Source organism: Rhinatrema bivittatum, chromosome 4 (genome assembly GCF_901001135.1).
Source record: "Rhinatrema bivittatum chromosome 4, aRhiBiv1.1, whole genome shotgun sequence".
NCBI lineage: Eukaryota > Metazoa > Chordata > Amphibia > Gymnophiona > Rhinatrematidae > Rhinatrema > Rhinatrema bivittatum.
In genome coordinates, this window is record NC_042618.1 from 242897693 (window position 1) to 242918029 (window position 20337).

The following is a 20337-nucleotide window of genomic DNA, read 5'->3' on the forward strand; positions in this document are numbered from 1 at the left end:
ATCCTTGATGGGGATTAGGATCTGCACATCGTCTGCATAGATGAAGTATGTGAGGTTGAGATTATTGAGGAGTTGGCATAGGGGGAGAAGATATATGTTGAATAGGGTCGGCGAGAGAGAGGAACCCTGGGGAACTCCTTGTTTGGCAGCTACAGGGTGAGACTCTTTGTTGATTATTTTAACTTTATAGTATCTGTCGCTTAGAAAGGATTTTAACCAGAGGAGTGCAGCCCCTGAAATGCCTATTTCCATCAGACGGTTGATGAGGATTGTGTGGTTAACTGTGTCGAACGCTGCCGAGATGTCTAGCAGGGCTAGTAAGTATGATTGACCTTTGTCGAGACCCAACAGGATGTTGTCCGTTAATGAGAGAAGGAGAGATTCTGTATTTCTGCATTTCCTGAAACCGAATTGCGATGGATATAGTATGTTGTGGGATTCGAGGTAGTCAGTGAGTCTGGTATTGACCAGCTTCTCCATTAGCTTGGCTATGAAAGGTAGGTTAGCGATAGGGCGAAAATTTGTGGGGTTAGATGGGTCCAAGTTGGGTTTTTTTAGTAATGGTTTCAGCGAGGCTGTTTTTAAAGCATCCGGGACAGTACCGTTTGAGAGTGAACAGTTTATGATGTCGGCCAAAGGTTTGGCGATGATGTTAGGGATTGTGAGAAGGAGTTTGGTCGGGATTTGGTCTATAGGGTGCGAAGAGGGCTTCATTTTCTTGATGATAGATTCTATTTCCAGGGATGATGTAGTATCAAAAGATTCTAGAGACCATTTGTGTGTCAGTGGGGCATGGTTTTGGTCAGGAGGAGGCTGGGAGTTGGGAATGGGGTTGGAAGATAGTAGCGGGATAAGTAAATTTTTTATTTTGTTGTCGAAGAAGACTGCCAGCTCGGAGGATTTGTTTTGTGCTTCTTCTTCCGGGATGGCTGGAGGAATAGGGGTGGTGAGTGTGGCAACATATGAGAAGAGAGTTTTTGGGTCATACAGGAAGCCGTGTATTTTTTTGGCGTAGAAGTCCCTTTTGGTACGAAGAATAGTGGCCCTATAGTAGCTCATTGTGGTTTTGTAGGAGGCCCGTGCAGTGGTGGTGGGATTCTTCCGCCATTGTTGTTCTTTGTGTTGAAGGCTTTGTTTAAGTGTTCTTAATTCTGATGAGAACCAGGGTTTTTTTGTTAGTACGGGCAGGATTAATATGTTTGGATGTCAAGGGGCATAATTTATCAGCTGCTGCGTGGGTGATAGTTAACCAGGAGTTCATGGCGGTGTCCGCATTTGTGAGGTCCAGGTTAGTTAGTTCCTTGGTGAGCGTGTTGCTGAGAGCATCCATGGAGCATGTTTTTCTAAATTGGATCGTGGATTTGGTGTTGTTGGTGGTGGGTTTTTTCTTTATGGATATTTCAGTTTCAATAATCGAGTGATCTGACCAAGGGATGGGGGTGCAGGTAGGAGGATAAGTGGTCAAGATCTGGTCATTCGTAAATATTAAATCTAGCGTGTGTCCTGCTTTGTGCGTGGGTTTGTTAATGATTTGTTTGAAGCCCATGGCCATGAAGGAGGAGAGGAGGGCTTCGCAGTTGGCTGAAGGGGATGGGGAATCAACATGAATGTTGAAGTCTCCTAGCAGGATCGCTGGTGCGTTGGTATTGATGTGTTTGGCTACAAGTTCTATGAGAGGCGATGGGTCGGAGTCTAGGAGCCCAGGCGGGGCATAGATGAGGCAGATTTGGAGTTGAGTGGATTTAAATAGCCCGATTTCGAGTTTGGTTGAAGTTTTAATTGAGTGCTGGGTTAGTCTTAATTCTTTTTTTGCAGCTAGCAGTAATCCTCCCCCTCTTTTTTTAGTTCTGGTGATGGAGAAGAAGTCGTATAGCTGAGTTGGTAATTGGTTGATTAGAGGTGTGTCTGTGTTTTTCAACCATGTTTCAGTTATAGCACACAGGTCCGGTTGAGTGTCCAGTAGGTAGTCGTTGAGCAAATGGGATTTTTTTGACAAAGATTGGGAGTTGAGGAGGGTTAGTGTGATTAAGGATAGACCAAGGAATTGGTTTAGAGGAGAAATCATAATGGGGATCAGGGATCTCTTAGTACGTTGTGTCTTGGGTAAGGGTGAATTAACTCTGTTGAGGAATGAGTGCGGAATGATAGGGATGGGGAGGGTTTGCATCATGTTGATTAACTGGTGAGGCTGGATGACTGTTGGAGCGGCTGGATGCCTGTTGGTGAGGCTGGATGCCTGTTGGTGAGGCTGGATGACTGCTGGTGAGGCTGGATGACTGCTGGTGAGGCTGGATGACTGTTGGAGCGGCTGGATGCCTGTTGGTGAGGCTGGATGACTGCTGGTGAGGCTGGATGACTGCTGGTGAGGCTGGATGACTGTTGGAGCGGCTGGATGCCTGTTGGTGAGGCTGGATGCCTGTTGGTGAGGCTAGAGAACTGCTGGAGAAATGAGCGAGGGAGGAGAGGGTGGGTGCGTGATTGTGGGGAGCTGTGGCCGGTGCGTTTAGGTTACTAGAGGGAGGGATATCGGTGGATGATAAGCGTGGGGTGGCTTCTTCTGTGATCTGGTGCACACTAAGGGGCACACAAAGGGGCAGGCCCCTTTGTCGCGCTCCTTAGGCGCGAGACGCCTGGGTGGGTCTTGAGCCCTTTAAGGGCACTTTAGATGACGTCGGGAGGTGGGCGGGCTTACCGCGTGTCCCTCCTGCGCTGGGCCGGTTCGGGGCTCCTGCTCTTTTTTTTCTCCGCGGGCCGCTAGCCGCGCGGGAGGCCGAGGTCTTGTCTGCCTCCCCTGACCCCGATGGGTCCACGCCGATCGCGCGGGGAGGGTGGCCAGCCAGGAAATGGCCGGCCTGGGAGCGTCTTGAGCCCTTTAAGGGCACTTTAGATGACGTCGGGAGGTGGGCGGGCTTACCGCGTGTCCCTCCTGCGCTGGGCCGGTTCGGGGCTCCTGCTCTTTTTTTTCTCCGCGGGCCGCTAGCCGCGCGGGAGGCCGAGGTCTTGTCTGCCTCCCCTGACCCCGATGGGTCCACGCCGATCGCGCGGGGAGGGTGGCCAGCCAGGAAATGGCCGGCCTGGGAGCGTCTTGAGCCCTTTAAGGGCACTTTAGATGACGTCGGGAGGTGGGCGGGCTTACCGCGTGTCCCTCCTGCGCTGGGCCGGTTCGGGGCTCCTGCTCTTTTTTTTCTCCGCGGGCCGCTAGGCGCGCGGGAGGCCGAGGTCTTGTCTGCCTCCCCTGACCCCGATGGGTCCACGCCGATCGCGCGGGGAGGGTGGCCAGCCAGGAAATGGCCGGCCTGGGAGCGTCTTGAGCCCTTTAAGGGCACTTTAGATGACGTCGGGAGGTGGGCGGGCTTACCGCGTGTCCCTCCTGCGCTGGGCCGGTTCGGGGCTCCTGCTCTTTTTTTTCTCCGCGGGCCGCTAGCCGCGCGGGAGGCCGAGGTCTTGTCTGCCTCCCCTGACCCCGATGGGTCCACGCCGATCGCGCGGGGAGGGTGGCCAGCCAGGAAATGGCCGGCCTGGGAGCGTCTTGAGCCCTTTAAGGGCACTTTAGATGACGTCGGGAGGTGGGCGGGCTTACCGCGTGTCCCTCCTGCGCTGGGCCGGTTCGGGGCTCCTGCTCTTTTTTTTCTCCGCGGGCCGCTAGCCGCGCGGGAGGCCGAGGTCTTGTCTGCCTCCCCTGACCCCGATGGGTCCACGTCGATCGCGCGGGGAGGGTGGCCAGCCAGGAAATATTAGCAACCACATACTCATCTAAGGGTTTCCACACTTGAGCCCAGGAGGCTAACCTGTTGAATTTAATTGCCATTGCTTTTTCATATTTATAAAAAAGACATACAGAATTCCACCACCAAGGGTAGGAGAGCAAATCACTACGCTTCCAGTTTGAAAATATCGTGTGCAGAGCGACTGTGAACAGAAAATCCATCAGTTTCCTATGTGGGAGAGATAATTGTAATGAGGAATTGGCACCTCTAAGGAAAACCATGGTATATGTAAGGGGTTGGTTCAGAGAAAGAATTATGGATATAGTATGCCAAATTTGGTTCCAGAAATTCCTGACATATGAGCAATAGAAAAGCATATGCTCCAATGTGGCCTTGGGCTCAGAGCAGGACCAACATTTATGGGAATCGAGTAGGCCAGCACGGTGTAGTCACCACGGGGTCCATAAGGCTCTATGCATTAAGAAAAAAGAAGACTGCATCAAACTGGAAGATAATGAAATGCAGTTAGTTATAGACCAAAGATGTTTCCATTCAGTGTTTGCAATAGTAACATTTGTCTCTCTTGACCAGATAGGATATAAACAGGAATGAAGCTTACCAGCTGAAGCAGAATTGATAATTTTATATAATTTGGAGGCTAGATGACTTCTGGGGCCATGTTCCTGAAAAACTTGTAGTAAGTAAGGAGAAGTGTTGAAGGAGGCGGACTTGTAGACAGAAGAAGAGAGAACACTCCTCAATTGGAGCCAGGCATAAAATTGAGAGGCCGGTAACCCAAACTCCTGTTGGAGTCTAGAGTAAGGCAAAATTTTTGCATCTTCTAAAATGGAGGAAAGAAACCAAATGCCTTTCGTGTGCCATTTCGGCCAGTTAAGGGGATGGCCATTTATAGTCAGTAGTGTATTATTCCAAATAGGGGCCATGTTAGAATAATTCCAAGAAGGCATCTGTTCTGACCGAATGGAATTGAAAAACAGAAACGTTTTGTGCAAAGAATGCAATATAGGATTAGAAGCAATTGATGCTGTAATCCGAGTGCCAGGAAGATAGGAAAGTGGAAAGGGGTATAGAAGAGAGCGCTCTAAGGGCAACCATCTAGGTTGGTCCCACGGGTCAATGGTGTTAGTATAATGATGATAAGCTTGCTGCAATATAAAAGCTTGATGATAGCCATAAAAATTAGGGAAATTAACTCCCCCTTCCATTTTGGTAAGTTTTAATTTGGACAAGGCAATCCTCGGTGACTTATTCTTCCATAAAAAGGAGGATAGAATCCGATCCACCTTCTTATAGAAATTGCTAGAAAAAAAAATGGGTAGCATAGACAGAGAATAAGTGATTTTGGGAGCTATAACCATTTTAATGGTGTCTAGTCGACCCCACCATGATAGGTGTAGGGGAGACCAAGTAATGGTCAAATCCTCTAGTGTTTGGAGTATGCGGGATTCAGCATTGGACAGTGTTAAGGAAGGGTCCGAATGAAAATATATGCCCAGGTATTTAAGGCTTTGGGACACCTTTTGTATAGCAGATTTTGTAAGATCAATCATGGATCCCAGAGTGTTAAGAGGCAGGATTTCGGTCTTGTGCCAGTTAATTTTATAGCCCGATAAGGCCGAGTATGTCGTAATTTGCTGAAGAAGGTGGGGAAGTGAAGACTCAGGCTGAGACAAAAATAACAATACATCGTCTGCATAAGCTGATAGTTTATATTCCTCAGAACCAATGAGCACACCTTTAATCAAAGGATTCTGCCTTATAGCAATAAGAAGAGGTTCCAAAGCCAGGTTGAAAAGCAACGGTGAGAGGGGGCAACCTTGCCGCGTTCCTCTATATAAAGAAAAAAAAGGGGATCTACGATTATTAATATAGAGGAAAGCATTGGGGGAATGATATAAAAGCCGAATCCAGGATAAAAAATTAGGGCCAAATCCGAATTTGTGGAGAGTAGAGAAAAGAAATGGCCATTCAACGCGATCAAAAGCTTTTTCCACGTCTAAGGAAACTGCAATAACTGGTGAGGGGGCAGAAAAAACAGCTTCATGAATGTGAAGGAAGAGTCTGGTGTTATTAGCGATTAGCCTATGTTTTATAAATCCGGACTGGTCTGGGTGGATTAGATGAGACATAAGTTTAGACAATCTAGTGGCCAGTATTTTAGTGAATATTTTATAATCTGTATTTAGTAAGGAGATGGGCCGGTAGTTGCCCACCTCAGTTGCATCTCTCCCCGGCTTCGGAAGAACCACAATACAAGCTGTTGAAAATGAAGCATATGATTGCGGTTGAACCGGGGCTGAAGAATAGTATTGCTGAAGATGGGGAATAAGTTCCGTACTAAAGGCTTTATAAAAATCCGTAGTGAAGCCATCAGGGCCAGGGGCTTTTCCAGTAGAGAGAGCTTTGATGGTGAGATCAATTTCCTGAGAAGTGATTGGGGAATCCAGATCCCGTTGCTGTTGTTCAGATAGTGAAGGATGTGAGAGAGAGGAGAAGAAAGAATGGAAATCTTTCTCTGAAGCATGGGTTTCCGTTTGATATAGCTTGGCATAAAAGTCTCGGAAGGCTTGTAAGATGTCAACATCTTGAGTAATAAATTGATGAGAAGCAGTCTTAATTTTAACGATGCACTTTTTTTCCTCTCTTTTCTTTAAATAAGATGTTAGCAAATGTCCACATTTGTTATTTTCTGCGTAGTATGTAGCTTTATTATGAAAGGCATGAAGACGGACTGATGCACTGAGCAGTTGATTATATTGAAATTTTGCTTTCAATACATTTGTTAAAGAAGCACTAGTCGGATGTCGTATGTGTTCCGCTTCTAAGGAAGCCACAGACCTTTGAAGGCGAGTTAGGTTAGCTTGATTAGCTTTTCGTTGATGCGCAGAGTAGCTGATAATGTCACCTCTAATAGTGGCCTTGTAGGCGTCCCATAGTGTGGAGAGTGAGATCTCAGGAGTAGAGTTGAGGTGGAAATATTCAGTGGTTTTTTCACGTAGATGAATCAAAAAGTTCGGATCTGATAGGAGTTGAGAATTGAATCTCCATAGCTTGTCAGTTACAGTGGGATGTTGGAGTTCACATTGAAGGATGATTGCCGCATGGTCGGAAACTAAAATAGGAGCAATCGATGCATCGAGAATCTTCGGGATTAAGCTGTTGGAAGCTAGAAAGAAGTCAATACGGGAGTAAGAGGAGTGGGGAGCTGAAAAAAAGGTGTAGTCCTTCTCTGTAGGGTGTAGAAGGCGCCAAGCATCTGCAAGTCCGAGAGAAGACATTAAATGTTTGAGAGTCTTGCTAGACTTAGAAGTAGTGAGACGTGCATTAGACTTCCTATCCATGAAGGGATCTAGGGTTTGATTAAAGTCGCCTCCGACAATAGTCGAGTTAGAATCGTTAGTCAGAAGTTGGGTGAAAGCATCATGGAAGAAAGAGGGGTCATCGATATTTGGAGCGTATAGGTTGAGAAAGGTATGTGGCTCCTTGTGGATTGAGGCTTGAATGAGATTCCATCTGCCGTCCAGATCAGCTGATTGATAGGTGATCACAGCATCTAGTCTTTTGTGGACAAGAATGGCCGTGCCCCGTTTTTTGTGAGCTGCAGGACTGAAGAAAACTTGGCCGACCCATAACTGTTTCAGTTTAAGGGACTCAGCAGATGTTAATCGAGTCTCTTGCAGGAGAGCAATGTCAGTTCGCAGAGATTGTAAATAGGTGAGGATCTTTTTCCTTTTGATGGGGTGCGACAGGCCTTGAACATTTAGGGAAACTACAGTGAAAGAAGCAATTGTGGTAACCATATTGTAAAAAATCCAAGAAGGAGAAAAAAAAAGAAAAGATCCAAAAACGTGTCTATGTAACAAGTAATCTTGCACTCCAGATACTGCTGCAGGGATGGGAGGGGGTAGAGAGTGAGAAAAGGAAAGAAAGAGTAGCAGAAAAGAATATACTAGACGGAGAGAAGGAGAGAAAAGATAGAGAGGAGAAGGGTAGGTAAAAGATGTATCTGAAAAGTTCCAAAGAACAGAAGCACTGCGTGTGCTAAACTTGCAAGTCCCCAAAGGGACAACAGAAATGGGCCTCTAGGCAGACCTCTGGCCAGTCCAAGCGAGCTGTACCGCTCATTAGAATAATAAAATAAAACTGATTCCAACCGGAAAAAAGAAAACTGGTATAGTCAGCGTATATCGCTTCCCCAAACTGCAAACGTAAAAAAAGAAAATAGAGAAAAATAATTGCATGGCAGGAGCACTATCGACCTTCTTTTCAGGTCACCATATCGCTAGAATTGCCAACTGATTGAAGAAAGGTCTCTAAGTCGCAAGGTTGTTGAAAGAGTTTCGTTTGGTTCAGATGCGTGACCCGCATCTGGGCCGGGTAAAGCAGTCCATATTTAGCCCCAATTTGTTGAAGTTTCGGGTTTCGGGCGCAAGGCGAGGAAAGCTTTACGTCGATCTGCAGAGGCTTTAGCCAAATCGGGGACGAAGAGCACAGTGCGACCTTTGTATTGTACTGGCGCTTGCGTTCTGGCGGCCATCAGGATCTGTAAAACCTGTGGGTATCGCAGTAATTTAAATATAATTGGCCTCGGATACTTAGAGTTATGGAGCGGCTTGGAAGGAATCCTGTGTGCCCGCTCGATCTCTAAAGGATATTGAAAATCGAGGCGGAGGCTGTTGGTAATTAGTGTAACAAGGAAACTATTAATATCATTACCTTCATCGCCTTCCGTGATACCGAGCACCCGAATATTATTCCGGCGATTCCTGTTTGATAAATCTTCCATGTTAGCCTGCAAACGCTCCAATCCTGTAACGATTTGGGGAACTGAAGCGGTAGTAATCAATAGGGAAGAGACCTGAGATTCTACGTCATCTAGACGAGAACGGTACGTTTCAAGTTTGTTTGAAATAGTTTGGATTTCCCCTCTAAGCGCATTAGTGGCATCAATATTAACATTGATCAGATCCTTTAATTGCCGCAATTCGGTAAGTACGATATCCGCTGAGGCTATAACTTTTGATGGCGGGGCCTTGTCCGGCGACGGAGGGTCGGCCTTAGTTCTTTTGGTGCCTGCCGACGCTGCAAAGGCCGCTTCTATTTTCCCGACTTTGCTCGACGCCATCGGGAACTACAGTGAGTGAAAAGCAAATTTGATAAAAAAATAGCTATCTGGGGAAGCTGAAAATCCGGAATTTCCGTACTTGTTGATTAGACCAGAGCGGAGCTACAAGCTTAGGCGGCCATTTTGATCGCTGCGCGAGAGCGCCCCATAAATAAGTATTTCTTAACATTTTCTAATCCTTCCTTTCTCTCTTCTAACTTTATGTTATGATTCTGCTGTTCTTGAGCTGCTTTGTCTATAGAAAATGCTACCTTCATTTATTTCACTTAGTCAAATATATAGGAGTCACATGATCATGCTTGGTACCAGAAAGATTCTTTTAGAGCTTTCTGAAAAAAGGCAAAAGCCTTTCACTGCCCATACACATGAGTTCCTACTCTACAGCAGCCCCACAACTCCCCTCACTTCCAGTGAAACCATCAGCCACATTCTTCTTTCTTTGTTGCTGTCTTGCAGAATTAAGAATATTTTGTACTTCTTTTCATCATCATTTCTGTTGGAACTCCTTAAATTGCCTAAATTAGGCTTTTTTTTTGGCCCTTTAGAAGTTTGTTTTTCTTTGTTCTTGCTGAACTGGCCAAAAATGTTTTTCAGTACAACTACTCCATTTGTAGGCTGGTAGTGCCAAGTCTGAAGTTTTGCATCTCTTCAAACCATTGTCTTTTGAGAGGAAAATTCTTCATTTAATTTGCTCATTGATTTTCATTACAATGTCCAAGCAGAAGGCTTGTGAAAACAGAAGATGTCTATAGACAACAATCACAAAGTTTGTGACAATATTAGGGACGAGGCCACTATAACTCCTGTTTTAGGACATCTGCAGTTTGGTTTAGGCCCATTTATAGACTCCAATCTTTTCTTGCTGGTAAACTAAAGTAGAGTTCCTCTTCAACCACTTTTACTATTTTTTTCTGAGGAAAGTTCTAGGAGTGAGAGAAATTTCACTCCCCTCACTTGAGTCTAGATTAGGACTCTGAGTTTTCAATCAAGTAGCTGAAGAGAGTAGGTAATGATCCTTGAGTGGAGGCATCAAAGAATCAGTGCATCTTCTTGCATAGCTCTGAGAACAGTGAGATGCAAAAGATTCCACACTGCCCAACTCAACTATATCTGGAGGTGGCTCTATCTTCCAGGTACAGACACTGCCAAGCCTGCCTCTATAAATCCAGTCTGGAACCTTTGACAATAACCAGAGAGCCTTAGAAGACTTCAATTCCCCTATTAGGATGACTCTGGTGCTTTCATTGGTATTCTTTGAAGTGGAGCTGGATTGGATGATCATTGAAATGTTTGCCTGACATGAGCATGTTGAAATTCCAGCACTGAGCACCTTGACTCCCTTTGGTGTGTCAAATGATAGTCTTTTTAGTACTGAAGACGTGGATGCTGACGTACTTTTGATGCATTGAGTCAATTAAACGAGTTCAGTGCAGAAAGCCTCTTCTGCCCTTCAATCTCATTTAGTCTTGAAAACAAAGGAGTTAGATTTTAGGCTACAGAAGTCTTCAGCTCCAGGGCTGGTTAGTCCTAGATTTCTATTCAACCAGTGTTCTGAGTCCAAGTCAGAAAAACCCTAGATAACTGACAAAGAGGGGTATTGTTTCAAAGAGGAATATTCATCAGGGCACTCATCAAGGCCAGAGGATATAACCCCATCTAAAGCCCTTTCTTTTCCAGACTTTGTATAATGGATGGCTAAGATAGTCTCTTTTGAGTTGCAGATGAAAGATGAGCCCAGGACATCTCTCCTCAGTCTAGTCAAATACTTGGTATCCATAAAAGAGCTGGTGGCAATGAGTGTCCACTTTCTCCTCCAGGATATATAGAAGAGGATGTGGGGGACTTCACACACAGTACTTTCTGTTGATAAGGAAGTGGACACAAATGATCATGTCCAGACATATGAGATGTTTAAGTCCTAGTTACCACACAAAAATGTGGTAGTTGAATCCACCTTAGAAAGATCTAAAAAGTTGAGAAAGTATGCCTCTGTTTCTTCTGGATGTGGTGGTTCTCAGACTTTGGACTTTTTTGGGAAATATTACCAGAATACTATGCAGCAGTCCCTCATAGCATCCTATCAAACTTGCATAATGCTTGCACATAATCCTGGAAGGGGGTCCAGGAATTTACCAAGTTTCTTCTTGTTGAATAGTGTTCTGTCACTTGATGGAAACAGGAATGAAGAATGTGATAAGCATCTAGTTCATACAACTTATGATTCTGAAATGGTTTCACCATGGTTTCTGCCAACAGGCACTCATGGCTAAAGGCGTCAGGCCCTTATGAGAATGTGTAGGAAAGGCTCAGAGATGCCTTACAGTGATATAAATTTCTTTACAGATAAGATCAAGGAAGCAGTGGAGCTCATGAAAGATCACATTTTATGCTTCAGACTCTAGTCACTGTTTCTTCTAAACCTTATCTCTGATGTTTTGCAGTAGACACCCTAGAAAGCTATTGTTTTCCTGAAATGGAATGCTTTCCAGGGTCTACTTGTCTCAGACAACAGAGCTCAATATCTCGCCATCGCAATCATTGAAGCTTTAAGCCTCATATATCCACCTAGTCAAAACCAGAGACTTAGATTGCAAGCTCTCTGGGGACAGGGAAATACCTCAGTACCTGAATGTAATCCACTTTGAAGTGCTGAAAAAAAGTGCAAAAAGCGGAATATAAAAAATCTAAATAAATAAATAAGACTGATTTTGATTGGATTCAGAAGAAATGGAATCCTAATATATATTCCAGAAGACCTCCCTTTAAGGGGGAGGTTGAGGATTTTTATACAGTTGCCTTTGTAATCTCAGATAGCTGAGGCATCCAGATGGTAAAGGAAAGCTATACATTATACTTATTGAGAATTCCTCCAAATTACCCTGCCCAAAAGAGCACTCCATGATGACCTGCTCAGTTTGTAAATCTCCCTCTTATAGGCCACAATATTTGAACCTGTTCTACCACAGGAAAGAGAGCAGGGATTTTACTCTCTGTACTTTCTGGACTCCAGAAAGACAGGTAGATTCCATGCTATTCTAGACCTACCAACCTTGGAGAAATTCCTGAAAGGAAAATGTTCAAATGCTTACTCTAAGCTCTGTGAGAGCTCTGTGACTTTAAGATCTATGAATCTGAGACACTCAGTTTCTCCAACTTTGAAGCATCCTGAGTATCTGCCCCCACTTCCACAAAGAAATCAGATATCCAGGATTCAGAATCCCAGGAATAATTGGGTTACAGTGGGCAATGGTAGAATAAGGCCTGTGATGAAGAAACACCCACTCTCCATGCTGATACCCTTATATAATGCATTTTCTGGATTGAAAAATAAAGAAGCCCAAGTAACAGAATATGAAATGATGTCTGAAAAGGAAGTACTCACCCAAAGCACCCAGAAACCCTTCAACGTGATCAAATGTCATAAAAGAAAGCTACTTCCACTAGGAGATTCAGTCATCAGAGGAACACATTTGGGAACTCATTTTGATGGGGACACAACAGTTAAATGCCTTCCTGGATCCTCAGCTAACAGAAATACAATTATAGAAGAAAGTAAGAACTCTGATATCAATGTTATCATCCATCTGGTTACCAATTACTTTGCTAGAAACAGTGCCCACAAAATACAGGAAAATTTCTAAAATCTAGGGAAAACGATTAGAGACATTGCAAAGACTATTGCCTTTTCAGAAGTATTAACTGTTCATGGAAAAGGAAAGGAAAGGTTATTCCATATAGATAACTTCAAAGTCTGGCTCAAAATCTGGTGTAAAGAATGTGGTTTTGGATACATTGAAGGCTGGGGCTGTGTATGGAGCAATAAAAGATTTTATGGTAAGGATGGCCTACATTTGACAATCAAAACAGAAAATCCAAATTAAAAAAAAATAACCTAAAAACCCCACCTTCCCAATTATTATTATTGTAGTGGATCAAAACTGCTTTAAAATAATTTTTTAAGTGAGTAGTGGTAGTTTCATATAACTGCTATTAGAGGTAGAGAAGAAGCATTATGGACTATCCTAAAAAAAAGAAGATGGTGCTTCCATTTTTACTGATGTGAACCACAGGCCACTGACTCAAACAGAAGAACTGGATAGAAAACTCATCAAAGACATCCAAAAGGTGGGAAAGAAGGGTGGAGTGTTGCTCTTTGGGGATTCTAATCTGCCAGATGTGTACTGGAGTATCCCTTCTGCAGAATCTACGAGAATTAGAGAGACAGTGGATGCCCTTCAAGGGGCTATGCTCAAACAAATGGTAATGGAACCCATAAAAGAGGGTATGATACTAGATATATTATTCACTAATGGTGATAATGTCTCTAAAATGTGGGTAGAGGCTCAGCTGAGCACCAGTGATCATCAGACAGTATGGTTCGATTTTGCGAATAGGATACAGAGAAGTCACAGGAAGACCCGAATTCTGAATTTCAAAAATATGGATTTTGTAAACATGGGGACAAACATAGAGGAAGAACTGGAAGACTGGGACAAAATGGGTGAAGTGGAACAACAGTGGGCCAAGTTAAAAGGAGCTATTACAAAGGCAAGAAATCTATATGTTAGAAAATTAAACAAAAATAAGGGGAAAAACAAACCAATCTGGTTCTCAAAGGAGTTGGCTAAAAAAATTAAGGCAAAAATAAGTGTTCAAGAAGTATAAAGGATTCCACAGGGAAGAATACCTGGTGAAACTACTGAAGATGAATAAAGAAATTAGAAAGCAAAAGGTCAAGTGGAAGAAGAGATTGCCAAAGAGGTAAAGCAAGGTGATAAAATATTTTTCAGATATATCTGAGAAAGAAGGAACATTTGAAGTGGTATAGTGAAATTGAAAGGTGATAAGGAGCAATGTGTAGACAGAGATGACGAAATGGCAAAAATATTAAACAAATACTTCAGTTTGGTGTTCACTAAAGACGTTTCTAGAGAAGGACCATTGCTGGTTGAGAAGACCATAGATAGGCGTGAGGTAGAAGCAACTCCATTTTCAGAAGAAAATGTATGTTGTTCAGTCAGGCATGCTGGATTCAGTTGTTCCTCCAGAAGGAGCAATATAGGATGTCATGATACAACAGGACAAGGTCTTGTGCCTGGCCAGACCTCTCCCCCTTGGGTTGAGCCTGCAGGTTTTGGGGACCGGCAGGACTTTCCTAGAATAGAAGCAGTCGGACCAGGCAGAGGCTGGAGATGAAGGCTGAAAATGGAGGCATGGCTGGAACTGGAGACAAGAGCTGGAGAGGGAGATAAAGGTTGGAACAGAGGGCCCTCTGGGAACAGGGGCCACAAGGTGGGCTGGATGGGACTAGACAAGGACTGGACAGGAAAAGACAAGCAAGCAACAGACTGGAAGGCCTGAGGGCAAGAAAAAGCAAGCTAGGAAGCCTGAGAGCCATGAGGCAGGGTAAGAAGGCCAAAGAGACCACAGGACAAGGCAAGAGGACCAAGGGGGGCCACAGGGCAAGGAAAGGGGGCAACAGGGCAAGGAAAGAGGACCACAGAGCAAGACAGAAAGGCCAAGGAGGCTACAAGGCAAGGTGATGAAAGCGCTGTTCAATAGATTCCTGGAAAAGGGAGAGGTGCTGTGAGATTGGAGAACAGTGGTTGTGATCCTGATTCACAAGAATGGTAGCAGAGAGGAGGCTGGAAATTACATGTCAGTTAGCCTCACCTTGGAGATGGAAAAATTAATGGAGACTTTACTGAAGGAAATGATAGTGAACTATCTACATTCCGGTGGGTTGTTGGACCCAAGGCAGCATGAATTCACTAAGGGAAGGTCATGTCAGACAAATCTAATTGATTTTTTGATTGGGTGACTATAGAATTGGATCAAGGAAGAGTGCTTGATATGATTTACTTGGATTTTAGCAAAGCTTTCGACATGGTCCGTTTAGCTCTGAAGCCAGTATCTCAAAAAGGATAGAGACAGGATGGAGGCAGTCCAGAGCAGGGCAACAAAAATGGTGTGATGTCTGTATCAAAAAACTTGTCAGGCAAGGCTGAAGGATCTGAATATGTATACCCTGGAAAAGAGGAGGTGCAGGGAAGATATGATACAGACCTTCAGATACCTAAAAGATTTTAATGATGCACAAACTTCGAGCCTTTTCCGTTGGAAATGAAACTGTAGAACTAGAGGTCAATAAATGAAACTCCAGGGGTGACAACTCAGAACCAATATCAGGAAATATTTCTTCACTGGAGAGGGTGGTGGACGCCTGGATGAAAACAGTAAACAAATTAAAAAAGGCAATGGATAAACACTGTGGATTCCTAAAGGCTAGAGGTTGTAAATGAAGAAAAGAGTGCATGGGGGGGGGGGGGGGGGGGTTAACCTGCACGGTGTGGCAGTTACTGTCCTTAACAGAAAGCATGGAGATTACTATCCTTAACCAATTAGCCTCGATGCTTTTGATGCTGGGCCCCAACTTTTATGGTTCATGGTACTGATATGCAGACAGGGAAAAAGCATAGAAACCCTTCTTTGCCATGTCCAAAACAATAGCAGCATTGTCCGAATTATCACAAGGCTGCTCACTCAGAAAAATGTTGCCATCAGTAATTTTGTTATGGGTTTGACAGTTGTTTGGTTTTGATTGTAAATATTAGTACCCTTAACATTAGGCTTGGAGGTAACCTGCAGTTACTACCATGAGAAACTTACTGGGCAAACTGGATGGACTATTTGGTCTTTTTCTACCGTCATTACTATGTTACTATGAATGTTATTTTTTACACTATGCCTTTGCCTCTGACGCTCCTGTTCATATACCCCAGCTACCAGCATCTTGATTATGAATGAGAGACACTAGGACTGGAGGGTGAGACTACATTTCACCCACGGATTACAAAGTGTGGCAAGCATGTATGTATTGATTTCTGTCAGAGATTTCAGTCTCACTTGCACCTGCTTTTTTCAAGGAGTCCAGAAACTGCAACACCTATGCTTCCATTTGATCTTGCATATGGAAATCCTCTAAGATTTCCTCCAGAATATTTACTATATGGATGACTCCACCCAGAGTGATGCTTCTGAAACCCAAATCCTCCGTGGCATCCTTGAATGGCTTCAGGATTTCTATCAGCTATCACATCACTACTCAATCATGTTGCCCCATGGGTGATCCATACCTATCTCTGTTTCCAGAGACAGATCATAAAGGGGTCCTCTGATGTTCCACTAACCTCTCCAGGATCATATAGGTGGAAATCCAATGGATGCCAACCTCTTGAGTCAGACAGTTATGAGGTATTCTGAATTCTTCCTGTTTCACACAGAGAAGCTGCCATTCCTTCACATTTCAAAGCAAATGCCCCACTATGTTCCTGCATCTATCAGGTCCTTCAGAACTGGATTCTCATGGTTCTTTGGCCCCAGCCCCAGGGCATCTCTCACTGTTAGGTGCAGCAAATGTGCAAATCAATAGATACCCAAAAGCCCCCATTTTCTATTGCCTTTAGCATATTTTTCCCACTGTCTGTCACAAAGAAAGCTGCCTGAAGGCTCCTGCATCTGCGATCTAGCTTCTTTCTTATAGCTGATAGGATATTGCATGAGGTGCAAGTGCTATTCCTCACCTGGGTGTTCAGCATAGCCCACCTGCACCCTGATGCTTGGTCCCCACTAGAGGTGATGCTGCCTGTCCCTGCTTTGGTCAGGTCAAACCAGTGTGCCATCAGGGAGAGATAAGTGTGCATAGTGTTTGCACTGGTCCAGATATCACTGGTGAAATACATGCTACTCTCCTTCCTCTGCTTTTGCCAACTAAGCCTGCATGTGACTACAGCACTGGCTGGACAAGGTGGGGACAACCTGCCTACTAAATGTAGTCCTGGAGGGGATTTTGTAATTCATTGCTAATATATGCAGCATACATTTAATCTACATTCTCTGCTACCTGAAGGGGCTGGTCATTCAGGGCAATCATTTTCCTGATGCTCCTCATTACTACTTTAGATTCTGCCTGCTTCTTATTCTGAGAGAGTGCTATGGAACATCACCCCATTTCCTCCATCGTGGATTGCTGTTTTGGACTCATGGCAGGAGGCTGCTGGCCTGCCACCTGACTAGTGGATGGGGCTGTGAGATTGGGGAAAAGTCTTCCCTTTATCAACTTCTTTCCTATGGCTTTTACTTTGACTGGCAGAAGTTGTTCCCAGGTTAGTACTGGAAACTCCTGTTTCCAAAGTTAGCAGGTGCTGCTTCTGCAGATGATGCTGAATACCAGTGTATAACAGATGTCTACTTGTTTCCCTCTAATGATATTGTTCCTGAAGTGAATACACTGAATAAAACTCACATCTTCTCTCAGAGATGTCTTCTGCTATATCTTCTCTATATCCTTGAGGTCTGATGCTGGTACAGGAGTTGAGGATGAAGGTGGTCCCTGAAGAAAAATGCCAGGGGCATCACTTATGCTCTCTACCTGTGCTGCTTGCTCTTTCTGGGGATTCCTCTCTCCCATCACCACACTGGAGGCTACTGAATAATCCACCCAAATCTTTAGCTACCAGCTCTTCAATTTCTGATTCAAAGAATCGCAGAAAAGATTCTTCCTCAGAATCAGTTGTTGAAAATATTGCCCCCATTACCTCAGAAGCAGTAACCAATGAAACATAGTATGCAGCTGGTTTTGGCTCTCCCAGTCCATGCCCTTGTCCTGCAATGTCAGTCTTTGATGGTTCTCCCACCTTTTTCCTCTGCCCCAAAACAAGAGAAACATACTCTCCAAAATTCAGTTGTTTCTGCCTTGAGTTGTTTTCATCTCCTGCCATTCTGCACCTAAAAAGACCCTCTTCAATTCAGAGACAGAACTGCCTTTTTTATTGCTGCTACTAACCTGGGCTGGCTCTCACCAATTCCCCTGACCCTGACAAGGCTGCCAATCCTGCCATTCCCTCCTCATTCTTTTCCTGACATAATGGAATTTGTTCAAGTGCACTGCCTACTGGGGGTTTGGATATTACAAATAAATGTATACTATAACTGTATCCCTACTCGCATTTTGGAGAACTATCATACACAAACACACACTTATACATATATAGTGTATGTGTTTACTGTGTGTACTCAGTGCTGATTGACTCCACACACACAAAAAACCTTTTAAACATTAACAGAACCAAAAAGACTGGCAGCCTGGAAAGACTTTTCTTCTTTTCAGTCTTTCAGTGTGCTCACCTCACTGGTATCCAGACAGAGACAAAAATAATCACTAGCACTGCTACAATCTCCACACTGTCTCCTACCATGACCCTTCCCCAGTGAAGAGAAAATCAGTAGTGTCACTGCCTGTGTCTTTTTGGGACAATGAGTGAGACAACTGCATTAGAAAAGATAATAAGCAGCCCTTCACCAGTGCCAAATCCAAAGGTTTCTAGCTTCTCAGCATATATCATTCTCTACCAACTGCTAGACAGGTAATACAGAGCTTGCACATGTTCTGAGTTTATGATGGCAGTAGGTCAGTGTCACTTGATCCAGATAGCAGTTATAGGCTAGATAAAAAAGATACTACACTGTGATTTGTCTTCTATGTTATTTCCTTGCCAACTAGTCCTGCCTCAGCTCTGACAAGGCTGTGAGATCACAAATACAAGAATTGGTTGCTATAGTTAGCTACAGTTTTTTATTTTTTTCATAGCACAGCCATAGACTTCAATGGACCATAGACTTGACTGGACAACATAAACACATGAGGCAAAAATGTTCATTTCATATTCATGAAACCTCCTCCATTTGTTTCAGAAGTTCACAAATGAAATGAATATGGACTCATTTTTTGCATCCCTAACATCTGCTCTCCTCCAGTCTCGTTTCAAATGATTATAGATCAGAGCTCTAAGAGTACAATCAATACCTCCTTTAGCTCCTCCAGTATTCTTGGATGTGCTCCATCAGGGCCATTGTCTTGTTTACTTTCAATTGTGCCAGTACCTTAGATGCTATCTCCTCAGGAAACAGTAATATGTTTCCACAATCCTTTATCTATATCTTTTCCCTTTGTTCTGTCACCGTATCTTTCTAAAGTAAATATTGAGTAAAAGTATTTAAGATATCTATTTCTTCTGAACCTCTTCACTCTCCCCCCCCCCCCCCCCACACACACACACACACACCATTCAATTCTTATTATTCCCCTTTGATCTTCCTTTTTTCACTTATATCTCTAAAGAATCATCTCTTGCCTTTATTGATTAGGCAATATATTTCTTTGAGCCTTTGCCAACTAATTGTCCTTTATACCTAGCTTTCTTTTTCCTGATAATTGTGCCTGTATTTCTCCTTCTATGTGTTTTTATTTTTTAAATGTTTTTCCTTTTGGTCTTTATTTTTTCATCTACTTCTTTGGTGATCTATATTACTCTATTCATTCTCTTCCACTTACTAACATGTTGTTAGCAATGCAGAGACTTGAACAGGTGTCAGTGGCAGGATTCAGGAAATAAGTCCTAACCCTCAGATCTGCTGGGGATCTGAAGCAAGGGGAAGGATTAGAGAAGAAGATTGCTTCAGGTATCCCCAAAAGCCGCACCTCTAGGTATCAAGAATTGGCTGGGGTTCAGTCAAAAAGAGATGCAGAGGAACGGGAAGTTGTTTACAGCAACCCAAAGGCTAACTCACTCTTTTGCTACCAGATTTGCTACACGCTGAACATTAACTCTCCTGACTCTTTGTGACAAACCTGTGGCTCCAGTCTGTCATTTCAATCTTGTAATGCCAGTCTTTCCTGCATTTCTACCAGCTCAATTGTTTACTAGTTCTGCTATCACTTGGACTGGTTTCCTGACCCCAGTTCCAGACCTGCTTCTGGTACCTGACTCCAGCCTTGTAATTTTCTTGCCAGTGGCATGTGGTCAGGGCCTTTTAGGGATTCAGTGAGTCCCAAGTTCTACCTGGCATTTTTTTTTTTTTAAATTTCTTACTGCAGTGTAATTCGCTTACGCAGGCCAACAGGATGCAGTGACTTTGCCCATGAGGTCCCAGTGGAGGTGAAGATCATAGCACAATGAAGACTGTCCAGAAAAAAATTTGCAGAGGGGGGGAGGAGGAGAAGAAAACAAGGGGAATATGCTGAGGGGCGAGGACAGAAAAGATGATTATGTCAGGGGAGGGGGAGGGGAAAGAGGGAAGGTGATTCTGCTAGGGAAGTGGAATGAGGAAGGAAAGAAGAAAAGTGATTAATCCAGGGAGAACTGGGAGGCAAGGAAAGAAAAGGAGAGAAAGATGAAGGTGCCAGGGGATGGGACAAGAAGTGAGAGAAGATGAACATGGCCAGGGAAATGGATGCAGGGAAGGAAGAGAAAGTGAATATGCTAGAGGAATGGAGAAAAGAGGCAAAGGAAGGATGAAAGTGTGGGAAATGAGGCAATGAAAAGTGAGTATGCCAGGGGAGGTGGAGAGAGGAAAAGGAAGAGAAGGTGATAATGCTGGGGAGGGGAGAGAGGGAAGGGAAGGGATGGGAAGGTGAATATGTCA